This window comes from Urocitellus parryii, chromosome 9 (assembly GCF_045843805.1).
Source record: "Urocitellus parryii isolate mUroPar1 chromosome 9, mUroPar1.hap1, whole genome shotgun sequence".
Lineage (NCBI taxonomy): Eukaryota > Metazoa > Chordata > Mammalia > Rodentia > Sciuridae > Urocitellus > Urocitellus parryii.
The window spans coordinates 42248809-42276002 of record NC_135539.1 but is presented as its reverse complement, the minus strand read 5'-3'; positions in this window follow the sequence as shown (position 1 = coordinate 42276002).

Below are 27194 nucleotides of genomic sequence, written 5' to 3'. Positions count from 1 at the left end.
CAAGGAACTAGTTGTCTAGAGGAGGCCTGTTCAAGGAGATTCCTCAGCCCAGGGCCCACAGCAGCTTCCCTGAGAGGCTGCACCCCACACCTCAGGCTGTCCTCTAGGAGGAGCTGACCCAGGGCCTGAAATTCTGTTCACCCTGCAGGGCAGCTGTGGGCACCTTGTGGCAGCTCCAGAAGAGAATAGTGGCTGAGGACATGGGACCCTGTGAGGTGTCTAAATGGAAACTGCCCAAGAAATCTGACATGGTGTCTACACCTAAGGAAGATAAAAGGAGAAGCACAAGATTTTTACAGCTGTGAACTCAAGTTTTCTATATAGTTGCATCTACATCAAAGAACCTTCAGAGTACTTGAATTGGCTAACCAGACCACCATGAGGGTGAAAAGGCAGGGTTCTGTATGGAGAGCAAAAATTATCCTGGGCTATCTTAAGCCCTTTAATAGCCAATTATCTTAATTTCTGTATCAGACCACAATTCTCAAAACTATGAAATTTCTCAGAACATATCACTACCCTTACCAGACATCTAGTCCCCACCATCTACCAAAGTAAGAATATAATAATGATAGACAGAAGAAATTTCTTTTTTTCTTCCTTCCTTTCTTTTTCTGTAGCCCACCAATCTGATGGTCCTACCAATGCAATTGTATATGTAGTGATACAGTTTCTTTTATAAAAGTTCTTGTAGGCCAGGCACAGTGCCACACAAATGTAAACCCAGTAGCTTGAGAGGATAAGGTAGAAGGATTGCTAAATTCAAAGTGAGCCTCAGCAACTTAGTGAGGCCATAAGGAACTGGGTGAGATCATGTCTTAAAATACAACTTAAAAAGGACTGATTGTGGTTCAGTGATTAAGTGCCCCTGGGTTCAATTCTTGTCTTTCAGGGTGGGACACATACATCATTTAGGTCACTTGAATCCATGTTCCTGAATATGGTCATTAATATTTGGATCAAAATGAACTATTCTTCATAGCTGGGATTGCCAATGTCTTTAATTTCAACAGCTTGAGAAACTGAAGCAGGAGGGTGAGGACTTACAGGCCAGGCTGGGCAACATAGCCAGACCTCATCTGAAAATCAAATTTAAAGAGCTGGGGATGAAGAACAGAAGAATGAATTAAACACTATTTTCCTATGTGCATATATGACTACAGGACTGGTGTGAATCCACATCAAGTACAACCAGAAAAAGGAGCAGTTACACTCTATTTATGTGTGCTGTGTCAAAATGCATTATAATGCCATGTATAACTAATAAAAACAAATTTAAGTAAATAAATAATTTATGTCAAAGTGGGGCAAGGGGGCTTGGTACATAACCCAAGATTCAATATCCCTAGGTTCTATAAACAAATGCCTTTTTCCTTTTAAAGTAATTATTTTGACCAAACACAGGGAACTGTTAAGTGATCATTATTTCCCCTCAAGTATAATATTCACAAATAGAAAACAAATGTTTTCAAAAGTGTTCTTCTTACCAGGGACAGTGGCATGGGCCTTTTTAGAATGGACTTAGGCCTGAGCCTAAGCAACATCATTTTAAAAGACCTGCAGTTTCACCAGGCACATCCACAGATCCCTCCAGTAAGGCCTCAAACAAGTTACTTCCCCTCACCCTGATAAAGAGAGTGAAGCCTCTGGCAGGCTGTCCTTGCCTGATAAGAGGGAAAGGCAAGAAAATCAGGGTGGAGATGACCCCAGGGCAAATGATGTCACTGAGAAATAAGGTGGTAGCTGATAAGGATTGAAAGGTGATCAAAAGCCCCAAAATTTAGTATAAATGATAGAGCTGATGAACAGGAATTCAGCCAGCTGAAACAAGGATGCACTTAAGCTGGAGAGCCTGCTCAGGACCTGACATCCCATCACTTGGCATCTTTCCTGAGTCCCTGGGAGATTCTCACCATTCTCAAACTCTACTGCCTCCTCTGGACCTTGGTGACAGCTGCAACTCCTCTATACAACCTCCTCCTCAGCTGGTCATCTGCTCCACCAGGAAAAGCCTACCTTGTTTCCAGACATGATCACCGCGATCTGAGTGAGTGTGCATCTGCTGGACTCAAAGCCTAAGACATAAGACCATTGAACTTAGCACGCAGAGGGAATGTCTGTCATTAGCCTGTCATGATTAAGTGTGTTTTGCAGTGCTTAGAATGAATCTAGAATTGTTTGCTGTGAATTAATTAAGCTAGAATTGTTTGCTGTGAATTGATTATGTCTATTGCAGTGCCTACATTAAGGATTGTTGTTTTCTTGATTAAGAACCTATACAGTTAAACTGTATTGAGTAATTTGAGTGAATAAAGCATTGAAAGGGACAGAAGTGTGTGGACATTCTCTATTTCTCCCCTTGACTGCATAAGTCACAGTTTTGCCCCCAGGATATAGGCCTGTAATCCCAGGAACTTTGGAGGCTGAAGCAGGAGCCAGATTTACAGATAGGTATTTAGGCAAATTGGTTCTAATATTGTGTATGATGAATAAAACAGAGGCCATTATAGAGAATGCAGTCCTGGAAAACAGAGCAGCAATTGAAATGTTAATGTCCCCAAGGCCTGAATCCATTCTAAGGAACTGTCAATGAAACAGCTCCCAGCAAACAGGGAAGTGCTAATCCAAAAGCCATCCCAGGCCCTTCCTGCCCAGATTACTCCTCTATCCCACCTATCTCCCACTTTTTTGGACCTTCCCACCTGCATCCTATCACTGCAACATAATGAGAAACAATGTGTGGGAAAGCAGAAAGAAGACTTTAGCTATAAAAGAGGGAAGACCTTCCCCTTTCAGGGATTCCACCTTTTGGGTCCCCTTCTTCCTGCAGGGAGAAGTCTTTTCTGCTGTCCTTTAATAAACCTTCTACTTTCCACTCTACATTTGCTGTTATACTTCAGCATTCGGGGAAGCAAGGACTCATCACTGGTAAACAGCAGTAACAGAAGGATCACAAGTTGGAGACCAGCTTCCACAACAAGTGGGTGCAGATCTCAAAATTCAGTAAAAGTGGAGGCTGGGGATGTGGCTGATAAAGCTCCCCAAGTTTGGATCCCCAATTAAAAGAAAAGCGCCCCCTCCCCACACACACATAGGTGGGAGTGGTCTTCACATGGACAGGCGAATCCCCGTGGTGGTATACAAGCTCCCCAATAAACCCAGGTGGGAGGGTTCTCCTGCCTTGAGGGGCCAGTCCCCACTAGCCTGGCTGCAGAGGTATATGAGCTTCTCCCCTACTCAAGGGGCCAAACCCCTCAACCTTGGCTGCAGGGGTATAAATGCCCCCTCCTTCCCCCAGGAGTGAGGGATCTCCCGCCTGGAGGGGTTAGTGGCTGCTACCCACATTGCAGCTGTATATGAACACCCTCTCGCCAGAAACCCATGTGGGAGGGGTCTTTGGCCTGGAGGGGTCAGTCCCCTCTACCCTACTGAGGCGATATAGGAGTTACCCCCATTCCCAAGTGGGAGGTGTCTCCATCCTGGAGGAGTGTGTCGCCTCTACCCTGGCTGCTGGGGTATGTGAGCTGCATTTGACACCCAGGTTGGAGGGTTCTTTCACCCAGTGCGTCGAGTCACCTCTAACCTGGCTGCTGAGGTATACAGTTCCCCCATACACCCAGGTGGGAGTGCTCTCCCGGGTAAAGGGGCAACTCCCCTCTATACTGGCTTCTGTGGTACAGGAGCTCCCCTGAAACTGAGGTGGGAGGAGTCTCCCGCTTGGAGGGGAGAGTCCCTTATACCCTTCCAGCAATGGTATAGGAGCTCACTAGGGCATCCAGGTGGAAGGGTTCTCCCGCCTGAAGGGGAGAGTCCACTCTACCCTGGCTTAGGTGGTGTATGAACTCTCCACCTGGAGGGGAGAGTTCCATCTATCCTGGCTGTGGCAGCATATGAGCTCCCCCACACCCAGGTGGGAGGGGTAATCCAACTGGAGGGGAAATTCCCCTCTTCCCTGTCTGCCATGTATATGAGCTCCCTCTGACACCCAGGTAGGAGGGGTCACCGGCCTAGAGGAGCGAGTGCCCACTACCCTGGCTGCAGTGGTATACTAGCTCCTCTCCCCAACCCAGATGGGATGGGTCTCCCTCCTGAAGGGGCGAGTACACTCTACCCTGGCTGCAGTGGTATACTAGCTTTCCTTGACAGCAAGGTGGGAAGGTTCTTCTGCCTGGAGAGCCAAGTCCCCTCTACCCTGGATGGGGCAGTATACAACCTCCCCCTGACACCCTGGTGGGAGGGGTTCTCCCCTGGTGTGACAAGTACCTTCTACCCTGGCTGCAGTAGTGTATGAGCTCCCCTTGATATCCAAGCGGGAAGGGTATCCTGTCTAGAGGGGTAACTCTATCTTGGCTAAGGTGGTATACAAGCTCCATGAGACACCCAGGTGGAAGAGGTTTTCTGCCTGGAGGGGCAAGTCCCCTCAAACCTGGCTGCTGCAGTATAGGAGCTCTGCTGACACCCAGGTGAGAGGAATCTCCCACCTGGAGGGTAGAGTCCCCTGGAAACTGCCTGTGGAGGTATAGGAGCTCTCACAGACACCCAGGTGGGAGGGGGTCTCATGCCTCCAGGGGAAAGTCCCCTTCACACTGGCTCTGGAGATATAGGAGCTCCCCCTCACACCCAGGGGTGAGGTGTCTCTTGCCCTGAGGAGAAAGTTCCCTCTTCAATGGTTTTGGTGAGATAAGAGCTCCCCTTGACAATAAGGTGAAGAGGGTCTCCTGCCTGGAGTGGCGAGTCCCTGCTACCCTGGCTAAGGTGGAATACAAGCTCTCTGAGACACCCAGGTGGAACAGGTCTCCTGCCTGGAAGAGCGAGCCCTCTATACCCTGGCTGCTGCAGTATAGGAGCTCTCCTGACTCCCAGTTGGGAGGAGACTCCCACCTGGAATGTAGAGTCCCCTGCCCCCTGCCTGTGGTGGTATAGGAGCTCCCACTGACACCCAGGTTTTAAGTGTCTGGAGGAGCAAGTCCCCTGCGCCCTGGCTTTGGAGACATAGGAGCTCCCCCCCACACATCCAAGAGGGAGAGGTCTCTTGCCTTGAGGGGCAAGTCCCATCTACAATGATTGCAGCAGGATAAGAGCTCCCCCTGACAACCAGAAGAAAGGGGTCTCCTTCCTGGAGAGGTGAGTCTCTGCTTCTCTGGCTGCAGCTGTATACCTGCCCTGCTCCAACACCCAGGCTGGAGGGGTCTCACACTTGGAGGGGCAAGTATCCTCTACCCTGGCTAAGGCAGAATTCAAGCTTACCATAGAATCAAGATGGGAGGGGTCTCTCTCCTGGAGGGGCGAGTTGGCTCTCCCCTGGCTGCTGCTGAATAGGAGTTCCCAGAGACACCCAAGTGGGGGGGTCTCCTCCCTGGAGGTGCGTGTCCCTTCTACCCTGGCTGCAGTGGTGTAGGAGCTCCCCCTACTCCCAGGTGGGAGGGGTTGTGTGACAAGGAGGGGCGATTCCCCTCTCCCCTGCCTACGGTGGTATATGAGCTGCTCCCCACCATACCCATGTGTGAGGGGTCTCCAATATGGAGGGACGAGTCCCTTCTACCCTGGCTGCTACAGTATATGAACTCCCCTTGACACCCTGGTGGGAGGGGTTTCCCGCCTGGAGGGTCAAGAACCCTCTACCCTGGCTAAGGTGTTATACAAGCTCCTGGTGACACCCAGTTAGGAGGGGTCTCCTTGCTGGAGGGGCGAGTCCCCACTACCCTGGGTACAGTGGTATATGAGCTCCCCCACCTACACCCAGGTGTTCGGGTTCTTCCGCCTGGAGGGTCAAGTTTCCCCTAACCTTCTTGTGGCAGTATAGGAGCTCCCCTGGACACCCAGGTGGAAGGGAACTCTACCCTGGAGGGGCATGTCCCCTCTACCATGGCTATGGTGGTATAATAGGCCCCCCTGACACCCAGGTGGGAGGCGTATCCTGCCTGGAGGGGGAAATGCCCTCTACCCTAGCTGTGGAGGTATACAAGCTTCCTCAGATATCCAGGTGGGAGGGGTCTCCCGCCTGAAGTGGCAAGTCCCCTCGACCCTGGCTTTGATGGTATACAAGCTCACCTCAACAGCCAAGTGGGAGGGTTCTCCCACCTGGAGGGGTGAGTCCCCACTACTTTGGCTGGTGCTATATAAGAGCTCCCAGGACACCCACCTGGGAGGCATCTCCCGATTGGAGGGGTGAGTCCCCTCTACACTGGCTGTAATGGTATATGAGCTCCCTTCGACACCCAGTTGGGAGGAGTCTTCACCTGGAGAGGCGAGTCACCTCCAACCTGGCTGTGGTGGTAAACAAGATTCCCCAGACACCTAGGTAGGAGGGGTCTCCTGCCTGGTGTCACAAGTACCCTCTAACCTGGTTGGATCCGTGCACTAGCTCCTCTGATACCCAGTTGGGAGGCATTTCCTGCCTGGAGGGGCGAGTCCCCTCTACCCTGCCTGCGGAGGTATAGGAGTTCCCCCAGATACCTAGGAGGGAGAGGTCTCCCGTCCTGAGGAGAGATTCCCCTCCACCCTGCATGTGGAGGTATATGAATTCCCTCAGACATCCAGGTGAAAGTGGTCTCCTGCCTAGAGGGGCGAATCCCTGTTACCTTGGCTTCAGCTGCATTGGAGCCCCCTGTACAAACCATGGTTGGAGGGGTCTCGCGCCTGGAGGGGCGAGACCCTGCAACCCTGGCTGTGGCAGTATAGGAGGTCTCCTAACTCCCAGGTGGGAGATTTCTTCACCGGAAGGGGTGACAGACACCCAGGTGGATGGGGTCTCCCGCCTGCTGGCACGAGTACACTCTACCTTGGTTGGGGCAGTGTACTAGCTCCTCTGACAACCAGTTGGGAAGTGTCTCTTGCCTGGAGGGTAGAGTCCACTCTACCCTGCCTTCTGAGGTATAGGAGTTCCCACAGAAACCCAGGAGGGCGGGGTCTCCCGCCTGGAGGAACAAGTCCCCACCAACCTCCATGTGGAGGTATAGAAATTCTCTAAGACATACACGTGAAAGGGGTCTCCACCGCCTTGAGGGGTGAGTCACTGTTACACTGGCTGCAGCTGTATAGCCCCCCCCCTACAAAACCAGGTGGGAGGATTCTCTTGCCTGGAGGGGCAATTCCACTACGTGGGCAGAGGTAGAATTCAAGCTAGCCTGGACACCAAGGTGGATGCCTTTTTGCCTGGAGGAGCCAATCTGGTATACCTATACTGCAGAGGTATAAGAGCTCCACAGACAATCATGTCCCTTTTCATTCACCCAGGCCCAGGTGCTAGCACTTGGCTCTCCAATACTTGGCCCAGCTCCTTGCTTGAGCCCCTGGCCACCCTTTTCGGGGACTCTGTCCATGTCCCTTGGTTTTGGGCCCCCTTTACCAGCCCCCTCCTGTGCTGGGTGTGGGTGGGGGAGCTCATATACCACTGTATCCCGGGTAGAAGGGACTCCCCCTCTGTTACCCTTATGCTGAGGTATCCTGGCACTGCCCTGACCCTCTGCTCCCCCCACTTCTTTCTAACCTGGGCTGCTCAAATGAGTTCTGGCAGCCCATTGACCCCAACCCAAACTCTTCACCACAGGTATCACCTCACAGTGCCGGCTTTTGCCTCTCCTTTGGTCCAGGTCCCTCTCTGAGGATCTACTCACCTGGGGAAGAGGAGCAAAATTGGCTGGCCTCTGCATACTGAATGCTCCCAGTGGGAAACAGCCCTGCCACTGGCCTATGTCCCCTTCACTGCCTGAACCTTGATGCCTGGCAGTAAACATGTGACTTGCTCCAAACCAGCCCTGAGAAATCCTCTCCCTTCTCTTCAGTGCCCCCTTGCATTGCATGCTGCTCCAACTCCAACTCAGACTTCCCTAACCTAGGTCTGTTAGCTCCAGTCCCAGGGCCTGGCTGCTAGCCTGAACCCCTGACCCCTTTCCTCATGTCCTTTACCTTAGCATAAAGTCTCTTTGTGTTGGGTCTGATCTGGGGGCCTCTTGCTTGTGCCCCCCAGCAGGTACCTCCAGGTGCCCCTTGTGCTTTTCTCTTATTGTCCTCATGCAAACCCTTCCTCGCCTTCCTCTCGCGAATTCCTCTGGCCTTCTCTTTGGGTCTCTCATCCAAGAACGGTCAGGTGGGTCCCTTTCCTAGGCTGCTGGCTTGGGTCCTGGGACTTGCCCCTCTGAGCACCCAACAGAATCCCCCACCATGCCCTGCCATCACCCTCCTCCTGTCCCCTTTCCCTTTCCAGGCCTCCTTTGCCAGGTCCCTGGCCCTGGATTCTAATCTGGGCCAGGGAGCCTTATGGGAAACAGAGCCCTGCCTCTTGCCTGGGTCCCTTGCTCTTTCTGGGTGCTTGGTCCTGGACCCAGAACCCTAACACCTGGTAGTGGCCCTTGGCCTCTACCTGACTGCCCCTGTTGGATCTCCTCCCTTCCCATGCAAGTATCCCTGTCCTGAGCCTCCTGCCCCAGCCCCAGCCCTGCCTCTCCATTCCCTGTCCTGGTTTCCTGCTTGAGCCTCTGCTGGCCTTTCTTGCCCAGAGTTCGCCTGGGCATTGACTATGGGCCCGTTTCATGGCCTGCTTCCCTGCTCCCCCAGTCTTCCTGCACTGCAGTCCACCAGTGCCGCTAGCCTGCTCATCCCTACCCTTCCCTGTGCTCCCCTGGCGTGGGCCCTACTCTAGGTCCCTAACCTGGGCTCCTTATTGGGGTCCAGGCCATACACCACCAGCACTCATCCTATGGCCCTTCCCTCTGTGCCCTTCTTTGGCCCTCCTTTCATTCCTGTCCCTTACAAGCCCCCTTCACTGATCCCTTTCCCAGGATTCACACCCACAGCAGGTGAGTGGACCTGGCCTATTGGCCCTCCTGGATCCCTAAAGAATTAGTAGCCTTGCCCCTTGCCTGGGCCCTTTGGCCTCCTTCAGCCTGGGTCCTGCTCCCCAATCCTGACACCCCTCTGCGCACCTGGGCCTTGAGCCTTTCTCCCTGTGCACCACCAGCTCCCTTATCTCCTCTCCCTACCCTCCCCAGACCTGCTCTGGTCCAGGTGCCTCCCTGAGGATCTACTTACCTGGGGAAGAGGAGTGGAATTGGCTGGCCTCTGTACCCTAAATATTCCAATGGGCAACAGAGCCCAATCCCTTGCCTGGGCCCCTTTGGCTGCCCGAACCCTGAGACCTGGCAGTGGACATGGCCCTTGTGTAGAACTTGCTCTGCTCGATCCCCTCCCTTCCCTCCCCTGTCCTCTCCCCTTGCATGCTGCTCCTACCCCAACCTATCCCTCCTGAACCATGACCCTTTGCACTTCAGTCTTCAGGCCTGGCTCCTTGCCTAGGCCCCTGACTGCGTTCGTTCATCCTGTGGGGTAGTGTTGCATGGCTTCACATGGCATCTTTTTGTGTTGGGTTGGATGCAGGAGCCCCTTTCTTGTGCCACCTACCTCACTCTCCTTGGTGCCCCTTGTGCCGCCCACCTGCCAGCTGTCTCCTCATTCTCACGTTGCCCCTTCCTCCCCTTCCCTGTTTTCCACTTGTGTAGTCCCCTACTTCTTGTGTCTCTTATCATCTTGGGTCAGGTTGGTCCCTTGCCTGTACTCCTTGCTTGGTTATGGCTCTCACCCCTCTCCATACCCACTGTGACCGCGAATCGAGCCCTCCCCTTGTCTACCTCCTGGCCCCCTTCCCTTGCCAGCCACCTTTGCCCAGTCCCTGTCCCTGGATTCTCATCTGTGCCAGTGCATCTTATAGGAAACAGAGCCCTGCCCCTGGCCTGGGCCCTTTGCTCTCCCTAAGCCCTTGGTCCTGTCCCCAGAACCCTGAAACCTGGCCGTGGCTCAGGGATTGGATCCTGCCTGCACCCTGCTGGATCCACAGCCTTCCCTACCCACCCTTGTCCAATTTCCTGAGGCTCCTTCCCCAGGCCTTGGCTCTTCATTCCCTGGCCTGGGTCCTCATTTGAGCCTCTGGTGGCCCTTCTTGCTCAGTGTTTCCCTGGGCTTGGTGTGTGGGCCCTCTCTAGGGCTGCTTCCCTTCTCCCCTTAGATTCTCTGTACTAGTCCCCTAGTGCAGCCCCACCTTACCAACCCCACCCTTCCATGCTCTCCATGTCCTGGGCCCTCTTCTAGGTCCCTAACCTGGGCTCCTTTCTTGTATTCTGGACCACATTCCACCCACATCTATCCTCAGACCCTTCAGTCTTTGGCCCTCCTGTTGTCCCTGACACTGCCAGTCCCTTTTTTTCTATTCCGTTTCCCAAGATACTCACCCAGGCCAGGAGACTGGACCTGGCCTTTGGCCCCAGGGACTCCATTTTGTTAAACATAGCCCTTTCCCTTGCAGAGGTCATTTGGCCTCCCTCAGCCCAGGCCCTGCTCCCAGACACTGACAACTTGCAGTGGGCCTTGGCCTTGAACCTACCTCATTTGCACTACCAGCTCCTTCCCTTGCCTCTCCCCTCACCAGCCCTGTATGTTTTCATATGCCTTGACCCAGGCCCTTGCACTTGGCTCTCTATTCCTAGGCCTGGCTTTTTGCTTGAGACCCTGGCTGCCCTGCTCACGGATCTTGCTCATGTACCTTGATTTCAGGTCCCTTACTCGGGGCCCTGATATGCTTTCCTTCTGTTTTTCTTCTGCTGTTGTATCCTGGCACTGCCTGGACACTTTCCTCTACTACTTCTGCCAGACTGGGCTCCTTGATTGGGTCCTTGCTCCCCACCAACACCCTCCCCCTGCATCTGGATGAAATGCATTTCCTCACAGTCCCCACCCCCCTTTGGCCCTCCTTTGCTTCTGGTCCCTCTCTGAGGATCTACTCACCTAGGGCAGGCTACTGGCCTCTACATGGTGAAAACTCCTTATGGAAACACAGCCTTGCCACTCACCTGATTTCCCTTGCTGTGAGAAACCTGAAACCTGGCAGGGGAAGTGTGCTTTATGCCAGACATTCCCTGAACGATTCTCTCCCTTCCCTCTCCTGCCCTCTGGCCTTCAATGTGGCTAAAAACCCAACCCAGCCTCCCTGCCCTTGACTGTGTGCCAGAGTCCCATGGCATCCTGTGGCTTTGCCTGATGTCATTACATTTTAGGCCCCCTAGCATGCTTTTCTTTGTTTACCCTGTGCATCCAGCTGACTACTCCTTTGTGTTTTGCCCCTTTTTTTCCCATCCCCTTGTGTTTTAACTGGGCACATCCGGAGCCTCCTGCTCTTTGGGTCCCTCATTTTTGGTCGGTCACATGAGATCCTTGCCTGGGCTCTTTGCTTGGGTCCTGGCTATGGGCCCTCTCCGCACCCACCACGATCCTGTGCAGTGCCCTCCTGTTGCCTTTTTCCTGGGCCCTGTCCCTTGCCAGGACCCCTTTGCCCATTCAGTGGCCCTGGATTCTCATTAGGGCAAGTGAACCTTATGGGAACTGAGCCCACCCCTCGCCTGGGCTCCTTGCTCTCCTTTGACCCTTCATCCTAAACATGGAACCTGGACACCTGGCAGTGGCCCTGGGCCTCAAGCCTGCCTGTCGCCTTTCAGATCCCCGGCCTTCCCTCCCCGGCCCTGTACACTGTCATGAGTCCCCTGCCACAGCATTGGCCCTCCGCTCTGAATTCCCTCGACTGGCTCCTCCCAGTGCCTCCTGTGTCCCTTCTTGCTTCCAGCATCCCTGGGCTTTGACTTTGCACACCTCGCTTGGGCCGATTTTCTGCTTCCTTTGGCTTCCCTTCCTTGCAGAACCCTGGTGGTGCCTGCCTGCCTGGTCCTGCTCTTCCCTGCTCTGCCCTGGCATGGGATAAAATTTAAGTCTCTAGACTGGTTTCCTTTCTGGAGTTCTGGCCCCCAACCCAACAACACACATCCTCTAGCCTATTCTGCTGTTCCCTTCTTTGGACCTCCTGTTGTTCCTGTCCCTACCTTAGCCCTTTTCCTGATCCCTTTACAAAGATGCACACTAGGGCTGGTGACTTGACTGGCCTTTTGGCCCTTTGAGCTCCCTTTGGGAAAATGTAGCCCTGCCCCTTTCCTGGGCCCTTTGGCCTCCATCAGCCCAGGCCCTACTCCCCCAACACTGACACCCAGCAGTGGATCTGGTCTTTGAGCCCTATTCTCCCTGTGCCACTCAATCCCATTTACATTCTCCCTCCCCTCCCCAGCCCTGTCCATTTTCATGAGACACCAGCCTATGCCCTGCTACTTTGCTCTCCATTTTTTGGTCTCGTCTCTTGCTTGAGTCTCTGGCTACACTTCTTGAGGATCCTGTCCGTGTCCCGTGATGTCAGGCCCATTTTTCTGGCTCCTCCTGGGCCTCCCCACTGTTCCCCTTGTACTGTGATATCCTGGAACTTCCTGAATTCTCCCCTCCCCCTGTTTCTCCCTAGCCTGGGATCCTTGAAGGGATCCTGGCTCCCCACCAACCCCACCCCCAATTCCTGAAGCAAGGTATCCTCTCACAGTGCCCTCCTTTGGCCCTCCTTTGGTCCTTGTCTCTCTGTGAGGTTCTACTCACCTGGGGCAGAGAAGTGAAATTGGCTTGCCTCTGGGCCCTGAAGGCTCTCTATGGGAAACACAGAATTGCCCCTCACCTGGGCCACATTCGCCTTCCAAACCTGACCTTGCCCTGCACAATCATCTCCCTTTCCTCCCCTACCATCTAGCCTTGCATGATACACCTACCCCAACCCAGTCCTCCCTCACGTGACATTTTGCACTCCAGTATCCCAAACTCACTCCTTGCCTGAGCCCTGGACTGCATTCCTCATGTTGTGTGGCATCACACGGTGTCACTTCACATTGGGCATTACCTAGGGTCCTTTGCTTGGGCCCCTTAGTGAACTCCACTGGGTGCCCTTTGCTCTGCCTTCTGTTTCCACATCCTAGTGCCAATACTTCCTCTCCTTCCACTTGTGAGTTCCCCTGGAGTGCTTGCCTTCTGTTTCTTGGGTTTCTACTGCTCTGTTGATGGGATCAGTACCTTTCCTAGGATCCTGGCTTGGGCCTTGGCTCTAGCCCTCACCGCACCCAACACGACCCTCCAACCTGCTCTCCCATCATCATCCTCATGTCACCCATCCCTTGTCAGGCACCTGTGTCGGCAGCACACCTCATGGGAAAGAGAGCCCTGTCCCTAAACTGGGCCTCTTACTCTCCCTGGGCCCTTGGTCCTACTCTTGGAAAACTGAGCCCTGGCAAGGCCCTGGGCCTGGAGCCTGCTTCCCCACTGCTGTATCTCCTGCCTTCCCTCCTCTGCCATGTCCACTGTCCTGATCCCCTGGCCCCTGTCCTGGCCATTTTCTCATGATTCTCTTGCCTGTTTCCTCACTTGAGCCTCTGATGGCTCTTCTTGCTCTCAGCTTGCTCCTCATTTGGGCTGCTTTCCTGCTCCCCTTGGCTTCCCTGCATGGCAGAAACCTAGTGCTGCCTTCCTGCACAGGCCTCACCTATCCCTGCTCTTTCAGGATGTGGCCCTCCTCTAAGTCCCTAGCCTGGTATCCCTGTGGGGGTCCTACACCCCCCCATCAATAGGCATCCTCCAGCACTTCCTGTTGTGCCCTCCTTGGAACCTCCTGTTGTCACTGTCCCTGTGGTGCCCCTTTTCCTGATCCCTTTACCAGGATGCTCACCATGGCCATGGGACTGGACCTGGACTTTGGCCCTGCAGGCTCTCTTTGAAAAAATGTAGCCCTTCGCCTTTTTCTGGACTTTTTAGCCTCCCTCATCCCAGGCCCTGCTTCCCAACCCTTATACCCATCAGTGGACCTGGGCCTTGAGCCCTACTCTCCCTGCACCACCCGTGCCCCTCCCTCCCCTTACTAGTCCTATCAGTTTTCCTGGGACCCTACCCTTGGATTTCCATTCCTGGGCCTGGCTCCTTGCTTTAGGCCACCCTTCTCCAGGATCCTGTCCCTTTCCCTTGATTTCAAGCCCCTTTATCGAGCCCATTCCTGTGCCTCCCCTCTGTTCTCCTTGTATTGAAGTGTCACCCCCATCCTCCACAGAAAATTCTTAACTGGGCTTCTCCAGAATTCTTCACCATGGCTGTTTTTAGAACTGTCAGAAAAAGTCTCTGCAAAAGAATTCAATGTTGATTAACTTCCTATTTTCCTATTGCCCTGTTTTACTTGGTCACTGGCTGAGAAGATACCAGCATTCCAGGTGCTGGCACACCTTACTACTTTTTCACAAACATATCAAGTATAGTAGTTTGTAGAAATGTGCAAACAAGGCTGGTGGCCTTGAGCTTGGCTTCATAGAAATGTCTACATTTTAAGGATATGTTACCAACTTGGCTCCATGGTAATAACTGGCAGGGAGAGGAAAAAATGAGAAAAGAATTTCTCTCCATCTCAGGAGTTCTTTTTGAAGAGTTAATTTGCCAAAAACAGTGAAAGAAAAATCTGTTTTTATGTGAACTTTTTCAGTCTGTGAACTTCTGAACCCCTCCCCTTATATGTTGGGTATAAAATTCTGAAACTACCTGAATGCAGGTTTCATGGGATTGATTGATTACACAAAGGTTGTACCCTCTGAGCCTGGCTGCAGCCAAATAAAACTGTTTCCTGCTATGTTTGGTGCCTTGCCTCATTTGTCCCTACAACATTTGTGGGGACCAGATGGGACAGAGGAGGTAGGGAAGGCTATTGTGCCTCTCTTGTATCCATGGACACACTTCCTGGGGGAGTGGGGTGGGGGACTGCATTCTCTTTGGCACACCCAGGCCACTCTTGGTCTGAAGGAGGATTGACTCACTGAGCACCCTGGGGCTGCCACCCCAGAGCACAAAGGGACCCACAGGCAGCAAAAAACAGAATTAGGGTTTTGGGGCACTGCCCAACTGAACAGTTAGGACCTGGGTCCATTTGTTTTGAAGACCACCTCACTTCCCCTTTGAGGCCTAAGGGGGTGGAAGAGAGGCTTGATCAACCTCTGTTGAGTCCCGAGTTTTCTCCAAAGTGGTTGGAGCTGAAACAGACCCAGGGAGTTGCTCTAGTAGACTGTTTTCTGGGTCAGTGAGCAGAGTGGAAACCATGACACCAGTTTTGTTTGGTTTGGAAATGTTGGAATTTGGGCAGTATAGAAATTTATTTCTGACCATGTCTGTGGGATAAGTATGCAAATGAGATGGACAAAGGGAAGGTTTCCTACCCAACTCCAGGGCCGAAGTGAGTGTGGAGTCCTGATCTGAGGTTCCATGGCACATCATACAGTCTATTGTGGAATTTCACCAACAAACATCTAGGTGAAAGCTCCAGGTCAGGGGTTGAGGCCAACCCACAATGCTAAGAGGGCCCTAAGTCCCCACAAGGGGAACAGCCTGAGATGGACATAGTGAGTCTTGTCCTACATGTGTGATGCTGATGCAGGCTGGAACACGGGAGGCACACAAAGAAAACTGAACCTTCTGGAATGTTTGTTAGAAACCTTTAGGAAGGTTTTCTTGGTAATGTTGGGGTGAAACTCATTCCAAAAATGTAGCATACTATCTGAACTAGAATGGCCCATGCAAGATGTGGTCTGGGCACCAGAAGGCTCTTCAGATAAGAGAGTCATTGCTGAGGTCCTTTTGATTATTGTAGGAGTCCCTGAACCATTTATCTGAACCATTTATTTTACATTGATTGCTGTCAAGAGATAGTACAGAAACAGCCTCCTTGGTTGAGAGCCTGTCTAGATAGACAGTCCAAGCTGATGTTAGCCAGGAGCCTAGAGGTCTCTAAGACCCAGAGGAAAGCAGCTAACCAGAATACCTGATGGAGGAAAAACAGGAAGGGAAAAAGTTTGCCCCATGAGCCAGAAGAGGACCCATCACCTTATGTGTCACTCTACCCAAATTTGCCAATACCAGTGGGAAAGCAAACTGTCCCCTCAGCCTTGTCATCCTCAGAAGCAACAAATGATGGCCCTCAATACTGGGTATCCCTTTCTCTTTGGTGTCCTCAGAGTCAAAGTCTTCCTACAATGAAAGACTCTTTCACCTCCAAAGATTAAGGTGGAAGATTTGTCCCAAGACCAGAAGCACAATCCAGATGAGAGCACTCCATATGCCCCTGCAAGGGACTAAAGGACCTGCACATATTGACCAGAGAAACACCTGAGGGAGACAAGGCAGTTTTGTGTGCCAGCCTTTCATCACCATTGCACTCATAAGCTAGAAAAATCATACTTCCTCCTACATGGAGAAACCCTGGACCATGATTGATCTGATGCAGCCCATTATCCAGACCTAGGATGGGGCCACAACAAAGAAGGGCTAAAAATAAAGAGATATCAAGAAGCTCTCAAAGGAAGTCTAAGAGAAAAAAAAATAAGAAATAAACTGTGCCCAGTAATCGGAGCCAGACCTAAGACCTAGTCTAAGCCAGAGCACATCTGCAGACAAATAAAGCCAAGCAAATCTTCCCATTGCTCCAGCATCTCTCCTCTTGTACCTTTTATAGCCCTGAATATTTCTCTAGACCCCACATCTGCCTAAGGCTCCTCTGCCTTATGAAACTGGCAATGATCAAAAGAGTTGTGCCCAACTGACTCAGAACTGAGTGTCCGTTCAGTGCTGCTGCTGCCCCTCTCTCTGCCCAGAGGTGCTCGGGACAGGAGGAGCACCATACAAGCATCATACAAGGGGAACCACAATGCAAGTTTGTCAGAGAAGAGGTGCAGAGGCTCTAGCAACAGGTGACCAATGCAGCCTTTGTGGAACAGGCTTAGAGTGACATTTGCCAAAAATTACAAACTGGCTTTACTGAGAAGTGTGCCAGAGATGATGAAGATGGCTACCTCAGTTTTCCTCAATGGAGACCCAGCGGCTCAAAGACAGGCAGACCGAAAAGATAAAGAGGAGGATGGATCTCCTTACAGCTGCCCTCGCCACAAACACAGACATCACTCAAATGGGAGGTCTCACTAGAACAATGCAAATGGTCAAAATGTTTATAAGGAAAAAATAGTGTGGCCAGACAAAAGGGGAAAGCTCCAGTGGCCCCAGTGGGCAAGCACATACTGCCATGCTCAAATGCTAAGCCTTGAACAGAGAAGGAATGAATGCTTTCCCCCAGCCTTTGGCTCCAACTCCTCCATTCAGTTTCTTCCCACTTGCTCAGAAGTTGATGATTGATGAATATTGCAGGGGTCCAATAGACACACTCAAATGTATATGATGCATGAGACCTAGTTCCTCAGGATGGATAGGCTGCTACAAATCTCAAAAAGAACCAGAAATATATTCATGTTAATACCCAATAGTGGGCCATATGTTGCACACTCTAAAAGGACATGCAACCCTGGCTCCAAGCCACATACTGTGAGCCACCAACAGGAAGGGGCACAGAGCCCCATGCACCAAGGCATAGTGAACAAAATCACAAGTGGGGTAGCTACTATACACAATTAGAGCAGGCTCCCACCTGTCAAGAGGGAAAAGCCACGCAGACAAAGAGCAACAACTAGGTGAGCACAATGTGGCTGCCACATCAGAACCTGCTGGGAACCTGTCCTCAAACCATGGCAGACGTCCCACGCTGAGATTGACATAGGTATGTTTTATACAAATGATGTCCCAGGTCATCAATCTCTGCTAAGATTTACATTAGATTTGAGAGTTAGAGAATCCCACCAGCCAAGATCCTATACAGAGAGATAACAAAAAAAATTCCTGCATCTTAAAGTGCCAGATGATTTATGTATGCTCCCCTTCCCTAAATGACAGTTTCTCCCAAGGGCTTGAGGACACCATCCTTGGGACAGTACTGGACTCTGACTTTAAAGCCCACATATATCAAGAAAAAGGTCAAATTCTTTGGTTACTATCTGACTCAGCAACAGAACAGAAAATAGCCAATGGACCTCAAAAGAAAGAGGAAATCTGCTCAATTCCATTCCTTTCAACCAGCTATCAGAATAGAGAATTCTTGTGGGCTTACAGATTCAGCCATATATGGATCCCCAACTTTCAGTTATAGGAAACCCCTCTGTTAAGCCACAAAGGAGGGAGAATTGTATCCTTTAATATGTGGGCCACGTATGCAAAAGAACTTTGAGGACATTAAACAAGCACTCTCAGTGCATCTGGACTAGGGCTACCTGATCTCACAAAGCTTTACTTTCTGTACATCCAGGGACAGTTTGGGATGGCTGTAGGAGTCTTGATATGGAAATCTGTCCAAAGAGCTGGGCTCTGTAGCCAAACATTGGCCACCTTGTTTATGGGCCCTTGCAACCACAGATCTTCTGGTGTTGAAAGCTGATAAATTGGCTATGGGACAAATATTGGTTGGAAGAAGTTTTATAAAAGATGAGTTCTGTTTTTCTGGATATGCAGTGGTCACTCTGGACTCTACTATTGAGGGAGAACCTCTGCCTCAGGGAACCTCGGCACAAAAAGCAAAATTTATTGCTTTGACTCAAGCACCTCAGTTGACAGCAGGAGTCTGGGTGTATATTTACATAGACTCAAAATATGTGTTTGCTACCCTTCATGTTTATAGGCCTTACACAAAGAAAAGGGGCTCATTAACTCAGGAGAAAAGAAGACATGATGTATGGGCAAGAAATTCATAAAATTTTGGATGCACTGTGGGCTTCCAGGAAAGTTGTGATTATATATTGCCACGCTCATCAAAAGGGAAACTGTGATTTCTCAGGGCAACTGGAGGGTGTATACAGAGAGGCCAAGGAACTGTCTGCAAGAAATGAGAAGAAAATTGAGTCCTAGGTTTAAAGGCTGCCCTTCTGCATGGCAGATTATGTTACAGAATGGGAGCCAACATACTCCCAACATGATGTAAATAGTTTAAGACTAAAAAAGAAAATTTTCTCCCAGGAGGATGATGGAGATATTTTGATGGCTGGCATAGCCATCCCAGAAAATCTAGCCCTAGCCTTTATCAAACAGAACACATTGGAAATAGAGCACATGAGAGAGTTGTGAGTCAACATTTTAATGTTCTCTGGCTCACAAACTTCACCTGGATATTCTGAAAAGAATGTGAGTCTTGTGCTCATAACAATCCTTGTCAGAGGCCAGAGTTCCCAGCAGGAATCCAAACTATAGGAGGAGCACCTTTTGAAGAATGGGAAGTAGAGTTCACTGAAATGCCATGCCAGGAGTCTATAAGTAACTTTTGGTTTTTGTTTGTTCCTACTCTGGAAGCCTTTACCACCCGCCTTGAAAAGTCAAGGGAGATAACCAGGATGCTTCTCTGGGAAATGATTCCAGATTTTTAATCCCAATAACTATTGGCTCAAACAGTGGGCCAGCTTTTGGGCAGAGGTGATATAATTAATGACCAGAGTTTAAATATAAGATGGAAGTTATATACTGCCTATAGGCTGCAGAGTTCTGGTAAAGTTCAAAGGGTGAATGGGAATTTAAGTCGAAATTAGGTAAGCTATGTCAGGAGACTCAAATTGTGATGAGCTTCTCCCTATGACACTGTTGAGGATTAGATCCATTCCCACTAGGAGGACTGGATTCTCTCCTTATAAGATAATGTACGTGGGGCCCCCCTCTTATTAGAGGACCATTGGGAGACTTAAGAGAGATATGAGAATTCACCCTGAGAAGACAGCTTCAGGACTTAGTAAAAACTTTACAGGTTCTCAACCATTGGGTTAGAGAAAGATTGCCACTAAGTTTTACCACAGGTGCATACCCTTTCAAGCCTAGAGATTGATTCTGGGTCAAAGAATGGAATATTCAAACACCTAAACTTCTTTGAAGGGCCCTTTCCCTGTTATTTTATCCACCCCAACTGCAGTCAAGTTTGCAAAAATAGGTCCCTTGATTGAATACACTAGACTCAAGCCTGCAGCTGCTTACTGTGTGTGCACTCCAGATGCTGTTTTGCCCTTGAAGCTGTCTAGAAAAACAAGGAGCACCATAGAAGCTCACGGGTCAGAAGGACAACAGCCCTGCTCCAATCACTCCAGAAGCCAACTGGTGTATGCACAGCCAAAGCTTGAGGAGATTATGGCCCTCCTTCAGCCACCCAGGAGGGACTGGCTGATCAAAGCACCATGAAAGGTAAACTTCCAACCAGGGCTAATGAACGTTTTCAATGGCTAATATAGTTTGTACACTATAATCCATTGGCACTCCTTGCTTCTAGATACATACAAAATTCTCTGGGTTTTGCTACTGGTTTGATAACAGTAACAGTAACACCTACTGACTGGACACTGGGTAAAAAAATTTCATTTTTGCTTTTTTATCTTGCTTATATAAATTTTCTAGGATTTTTTTGTGTGTGTTATTAGTTTTGGTTTGTTAATTTATGATGTTTAACCTATGCTAAGCAAAACTTTAGTCTATTCTTTAGTTTGGTTTCCTTTGATAAACTTAAGAGGTTCTGTTCTACTGAAATTCCAACCATGAAAATCATAGGAACTATATTTCAAGACAATCTACAATAACCAAGAGGGGGTAAACCATATACTTAGGACCTGTGCATCTAGAGGAATGCAATGGATGGATGACTATTTGGAAAGAAAAAAGAGGTCCATTGGGAAGTAACATGATTTAGGAGGTCACCAATCTTGGGGTGAAGGTAAGTGGCCACCCCAGAGGATCATTGCCACTTATGGTCCCGTTACCTGGGCACAAAATGGTGGTTGGAGATATAGAACTCCTATTTACCTATTAAACAGAATTATTCACTTACAAGCTGTACTAGAAATTATTATTAATCAGACTGCCACAGCCTTAGACCTCCTAGCCACAAAACAGAGCCAACGCTAGTAGCTAACTATCAAAACTACTTCATTAAGTAGTTTACTGGCTGAGGAGAGAGAGAAATATGTGGAGAGTTCAACAGCTCAGATTGTGGCCTCCAAATGTTTTGAAATATACAAACACATTAAGAATATAGCCAACAACACAAGAGAACTAGCACATGTGCTAGTGTATATCTAGAAGGGCATTCAACTTTGGGTCCCTAACATGCTTTTGGGAGATGGCTGTCAACCCTAGGTAAATTTAAAAGCTTAACTGATATACTGGGTAGTCTGCTGTAAACCTGTTTATTGGTCCCATATTAGGCTCCACTGTGCATTAAAACTAACGAGTGCACTATGGAAGCTGCTTTTGAAAAGACTACAACAACTAAGATTTTGATATTATATAAGGCCTTAAACCAATTTAATGGCAATGATGCTCTTAAGTTTAAAGAATTAATTTATGGGGATCATCATCAAATGGGTGATTTAAGTGATACCCCCTTTCTCCACAGAAAAGTCTTACCTGGGATTCTAAAGAAATCTTCACCATGGCTGATTTTTAGACTGTTAGCAAAAGAGTCTCTGCAAAACCGTTCAATATTCATAAACTTCCTATTTTCTTGTTGCCCTGTGGTGAGCCGTTTCTGTGAACTGTGGCCGCCATTACAAGATGGCGCTGGTTTCCCCTGTAGTCTGTGACAAACAACTCCTTATCAGAATGAGTTGGCACGCTGTGACTTGGCACCCTGTGAGAAAAGTCCACGTGGCAGCTTCGCATTGGGGCTTGAGGTGCTTTATTAAGGCTGGGAGGGGCATCCAGGAGATAGAAGAAAAAGTATCAAGGACCTGAATAAACTGCTGAGAGAAGATTCCCGAGTTGCGTCTTCCTTGCGGGCAAGGGGTCGCGACAAGTGGTGCCGAAACCCGGGAACCAGAACTTTCAGTCAGTCAGGGGTGGTGCACCGGTTAGTCCCAGGTAAGTGGGATCTGCGATGAAAGCAGGGATAGTCCCAGTAAGTGGGATCCGCGTCCAAAGCGGGGTCAGCTCCTCTACAAAGAAAGAGAGAGCCTCATATTTATTGCAGCTGCACTGTGTACTTTCACTTTTGTTTTCTGTGTTTCTTTTGTTGTGTCATCTCGTTTTTGTTTTTTGTGGTATCTCTTGTTGTTTTTTGTGCGTCTTTTGTTGTTGTGTCATGGGTGTCGCATCTTCAAGTCCGCTCCTCCTGGCCCTAGATGACCTGTTACGTTCCAAGGGCCTGGAAGTGAAACGTAGTACTTTAGAGAGATTTTTACAGAAGACAGATATTGCTGCACCGTGGTTTGCATTCTCGGGCAGCCTTACTATACCTAGCTGGGATAAATTAGGCAAAGACCTTGACTTTGCTTCTGAGCAGGGCATATTAGAGGGTGGGGTGATACCCCTTTGGAAGATGGTCCGTAGTTGCCTCACAGATGACAGATGTCAGGAAGCACTTACTAAAGGACAGGAAGTTTTAGAGCAATTACATGAGGAGAAGTCAGAGACGGCAGAAAGTGAGGTATCTCAGGAGGATGGGAGTGTGCGGAGCATGAAACAGGGGAGGAGGCGGCTGTCTCCGGCAAGAAGTGCGATATCTCAGAAGGATGGGAATGTACGGAATGTGAAACAGGGGAGGAGACGATTGTATCCAGATCTCAGTGCGCTGCGCACACCCCCATGCGAAAGTGGGTCAGAGAAAGAGGAGGATGAGGAGGAGGAGCTTGGGAGGCTGTCTTGTCAGCTAGGGAGTGTAGGTATGGGAGAAGGGAACAGAAATAAACAGGGGCTCAAGAAAAATGATCCTCCAGATCCACCGCCGTATGGTGGGGGTGTTTCGGGGAGAGGTTTCCATGCCCAAACATGGAGGGCTGTTAATGCTGAGATGGGTCTTGCTTATCCAGTTTTTCAGGATGACAATAGGGGAAGATTCCATGAACCTTTAGATTTCAAAATTGTGAAGACCCTGGCGGAGTCCGTGCGTACTTATGGGGTGGATGCCGCCTTCACACTAACTCAGGTGGAGGGTTTGTCTAGATACTGCATGACTCCCTCTGAATGGGCTAGCCTTGTTCGGGCTTGCGTTTCCCCGGGTAAATATTTGGACTGGAGAGCATTTGTGCTAGAGGGCGCAATAGAGCAGGCCGCCCAAAACCATGCGGCGGGACACCCCGCTTGGGATAAGGACATGCTTTTGGGGCAGGGGAGATTTGCTAATCAACAGACAGGATTTCCTCTTGAGGTATATGACCAAATTAACAGCATTTGCATTCGGGCATGGAAATCACTTCCAAATAGAGGAGAGGTATCTGGTAATTTGACCAAGATTCTACAAGGCCCTACAGAACCCTTTTCAGATTTTATTGCAAGGATGGTAGATGCCGCTGGAAAGATTTTTGGGGATCCTGATAGAGCCATGCCCCTTATCAAGCAATTGGTTTTTGAGCAATGCACCAAGGAATGTAAAGCAGCAATCACTCCTTATAAAAACAAGGGCATAGAAGCATGGATGAAGGTGTGTAGAGAGATTGGAGGACCTTTAACTAATTCAGGTCTTGCAGCTGCTGTCCTTCGGATTGCCAAAGGGGGCGGTCCTGGTGCCAGAACATGCTTCCATTGTGGTCAATCTGGTCATTTCAGACGGGAATGTCCCAAAAAAGACAGTTTTACTGGACCTCCTTACGGTGGCCCTTCCAATGGCCTTCGTCTACCGGGGTTGTGTCCAAGATGCAAAAAGGGGAAACATTGGGCAAGAGAGTGTCAATCAGTGAGAGACATCCATGGACAGCCTGTTTCAGCTGGGCCAAAAAACGGCCAACGGGGCCCCCGACCCCAGGGCCCACAAATATATGGGGCAATGGAGAATGTCACACCCGAACCCGAGACATGGCCGTCTCTACGCCATCCCATGAAACGCGGAGAGCCACTACAGGCGCCGCAGGATTGGACCTCTGTTCCACCTCCAGACTCGTATTAACACCTAAGATGGGAGTCCAATTGGTGGAAACTGAGTTTAAAGGGCCTTTACCACCTGGCACTGTAGGTTTGCTAATTGGACGTGCATCCTCTATCTTGCAAGGTCTTCATGTTTTCCCTGGAGTCATCAGCCCTGATGCTGTAGGGACAGTAAAGGTTATGGTGGAAGCTCCAAGGGGCATTGTGTCTATCTCTCCAGGGGATCGGATTGCTCAATTACTAATTTTGCCTAGCTTGCATACCCACTTCCCTTCTGACTCAAGGTCACGGACGGGAGATGAGATTGGTGCCACCGGAGGAAATTGTGCCTATTTGTCACTGAATATGAGCAATCGCCCCACTTTGGAGTTAAGCATAGAAGGTAAATCTATTGTGGGATTGCTGGACACAGGGGCGGACCATAGCATTATAGCCCTTAAGGACTGGTCTAAGGGATGGCCAGTGCAGACTTCTGATCAATCCCTAAGAGGACTTGGATATGCCCAAGCCCCTCAAATCAGCTGTAGACATCTATCTTGGAAGGACCCGGAAGGACACCATGGTACTTTTCAGCCTTATGTACTTGATTTGCCTGTTTCTTTATGGGGCCGTGATCTGATGAATGACATGGGGTTTACTCTTAGCAATGACTATTCCCCGGTGTCTCAACAAATTATGCTAGATATGGGGTATAGGCCAGGTCTAGGACTAGGAAAACACCTCGTCAGGGATGCTAGATTGTTCTAATGTTACCTGTCTCTTATCTGAGTGTTGGAATGGTTCTTGGACTGTAGCAGTGGTTATGAAAATTCCAACTTTTGTCCCAATCCCGGTAACTGCAGATCCTGAAAAATTCCCCATTGTTGAGCTATTTCGAGTCCGCAGGAATTTTGGAATTACAGCAGCCATAGTGACAGCCGTGGCGGTATCTGCTGCTGCAGCGGTTACGACCGGAGTGGCCATGGACAATCAAGTACAAACTGCTGCCACCATTAATCGAGTTGTTCAACAAACTTCCACCATACTCGAATCCCAAAACACAATCAATCAACATATTTTGTCAGGGATTTTAGCTGCCAACCAAAGAATAGATTTACTCCAAGCTCAGGTAGAAGAATTAGCTGACTTGGTGCTTTTGGGTTGCGTTGACCAACGTGCACATTTATGCGTAACCTCTGTCAGATTTAATGATTCCAGGAATGCTTCCCGCATCATTGGCGAATATTTGGCCGGAAACTGGTCCATGGAAGCGGAAGACATGATCCAGTCTCAACTAACCCAAATAGCTGTCTTGAACAGTACCCGTGTCGATCCCGTGACCTTGGGACAATTCACCGATTGGATATCTTCTGCCTTTTCCTTTTTTAAGGAGTGGGTGGGAATAGGCATTTTTGATGCAATGTGTTGCTTCGGTATGTTCCTCTGTTTGTGGTTTCTCTGTCGCCTCAAGGCCCGCAATGCTCACGATAAGGCTATGATCATACAAGCTCTTGCAGCTTTAGAAAATGGCAATTCACCTCAAGTCTGGCTTGCGCATCTTAAACAGTAAATCTTTGACATGGTCGTTGCACCCCAAGTTATTATAACATTGCACTGGGATCGACATGTCTTTCCTCGCTGTTCTCTTAGTGTTGGAAAGCCCTTGCACTCTGCCGGTCTTGCTGCCATTGCACGCAGATGGGTTTCCACACTAGTGCTTCTCTATCGCTTTAAAGTCCGTGCCTTTCTTTCAGGGTGCTGTCAACTTGTTTGTCATTGTACACAGCCACAGTTCAGCCTCAGCTATCCCCCTCCGTCCACCATCGTCACGGTACAGGATGCGAGGCAAGGCACTGCACTTGAGTGATCCTTGGAGTGGACCTCAAGGAGAGCATGTCCTATTGCATGCGGGTTTGACGTCCTTCCTTACCCCACCTTATCCACGCCCCGCCCCACGAAAAAAGGCGTCGGCTGATATGGCCTCGGATCTGGGGAAGGCGCCTCCTTAGGGCTGAGCCATACTATGCAGCCACTTCTGCACAGTGGGATAGGACCTCTACTCTCGCCTGTATTGTCATATAAAAACAAAAAAGGGGGAACTGTGGTGAGCCGTTTCTGTGAACTGTGGCCGCCATTACAAGATGGCGCTGGTTTCCCCTGTAGTCTGTGACAAACAACTCCTTATCAGAATGAGTTGGCACGCTGTGACTTGGCACCCTGTGAGAAAAGTCCACGTGGCAGCTTCACATTGGGGCTTGAGGTGCTTTATTAAGGCTGGGAGGGGCATCCAGGAGATAGAAGAAAAAGTATCAAGGACCTGAATAAACTGCTGAGAGAAGATTCCCGAGTTGCGTCTTCCTTGCGGGCAAGGGGTCGCGACATTGCCCTGTTTTACTTGGCCACTGGCCGAGAAGATACCAGCACTGCAGGTGCTGGGCACCCCCTTACTAGTTTTTCACAAACATATCCTGTATAGTAGTTTGTAGAAGTGTGAAAACAAGGCCTCTGGCCTTGAGCTGGGCTTCACAGAGATGTCTACATTTTTAAGATATGTTACCAACTGGGCTCCATGGTAACAACTGGCAGGGAGACGAAAAATGGGGAAAAGAAGATCTTCCTACTCAGGTGTTGTCCTTGAAGAGTTAACTTGCCCAAAATAGTGAAAGAGAAAGCTGCTTTTATGTGAAATTCTGACCTCCTCCCCTTACATGCTGTGTATAAATTTCTGAAACTGCCTGAAATCGGGGTACAGGGGGTTCATTGATTACAGAAAAAGCTGTGCCCTCTGACCCCTAGCCCACCCACAACCTTCCTGTGGCCCTTCAGGCTGTGCCCTCCTTTGGCCCTCCAGACCTTTCTGTCTTTGCCATGCCCGCTTTCCTGATCCCCTTCCCAGGATGCTCACCTGGGTCAGTCGTCTTGGCCTGACCTCTTGGCCCTGGGGGCTTCCTTTGGGAAAATGTAGCCCTGCCCCTTGCCTGGGCCCTTTGGCCTCTCTCAGCCTGGGCCTTGCTCCAGACCCCTGACACCTTTCAGTGGACCCGGGCCTTGAGCCCTTCTCCACCTGTGCCAGCCTCTTCCCTTTCTCCCCTCCCGTCCCTGCCTATCCATGTTTCTTTTCATTCACCCAGTCCCAGGTACTAGCACTTGGCTCTCCATTACTGGGCCTGGCTCCTTGCTTGAGCCCGTGGCCACCCTTCTTAAGGACCTTGTCCCTGTCCCTTGGTTTCAGGGCCCTCTTCCCAGCAGCCCCCCCATGACTCCCCTCTGTTCCCCTCATGCTGTGGTATCCTGGCACTGCCTGGAGCCTCCACTACCCCTGCTTCGCTCTAACCTAGGCTCCTCAAATGGGTTCTGCAGCTCACCAACATCCCCAACTTCCACATGCCAGGTATCCCCTAACAGAATGCTCTTTTGACTCTCATTACTCCAGGTCCCTCTCTGAGGATCTCACCTGGGACAGAGGAGTGGATTTGCCTGCTCTCTACACCCTGAAGACTCACTATGGGAAACAGAGCCCTGCCAGTCACCTGAGTCCCTTTCACCACCTATACCTTGAGGCCTGCCAGGTCACAAAGGACTTGCTC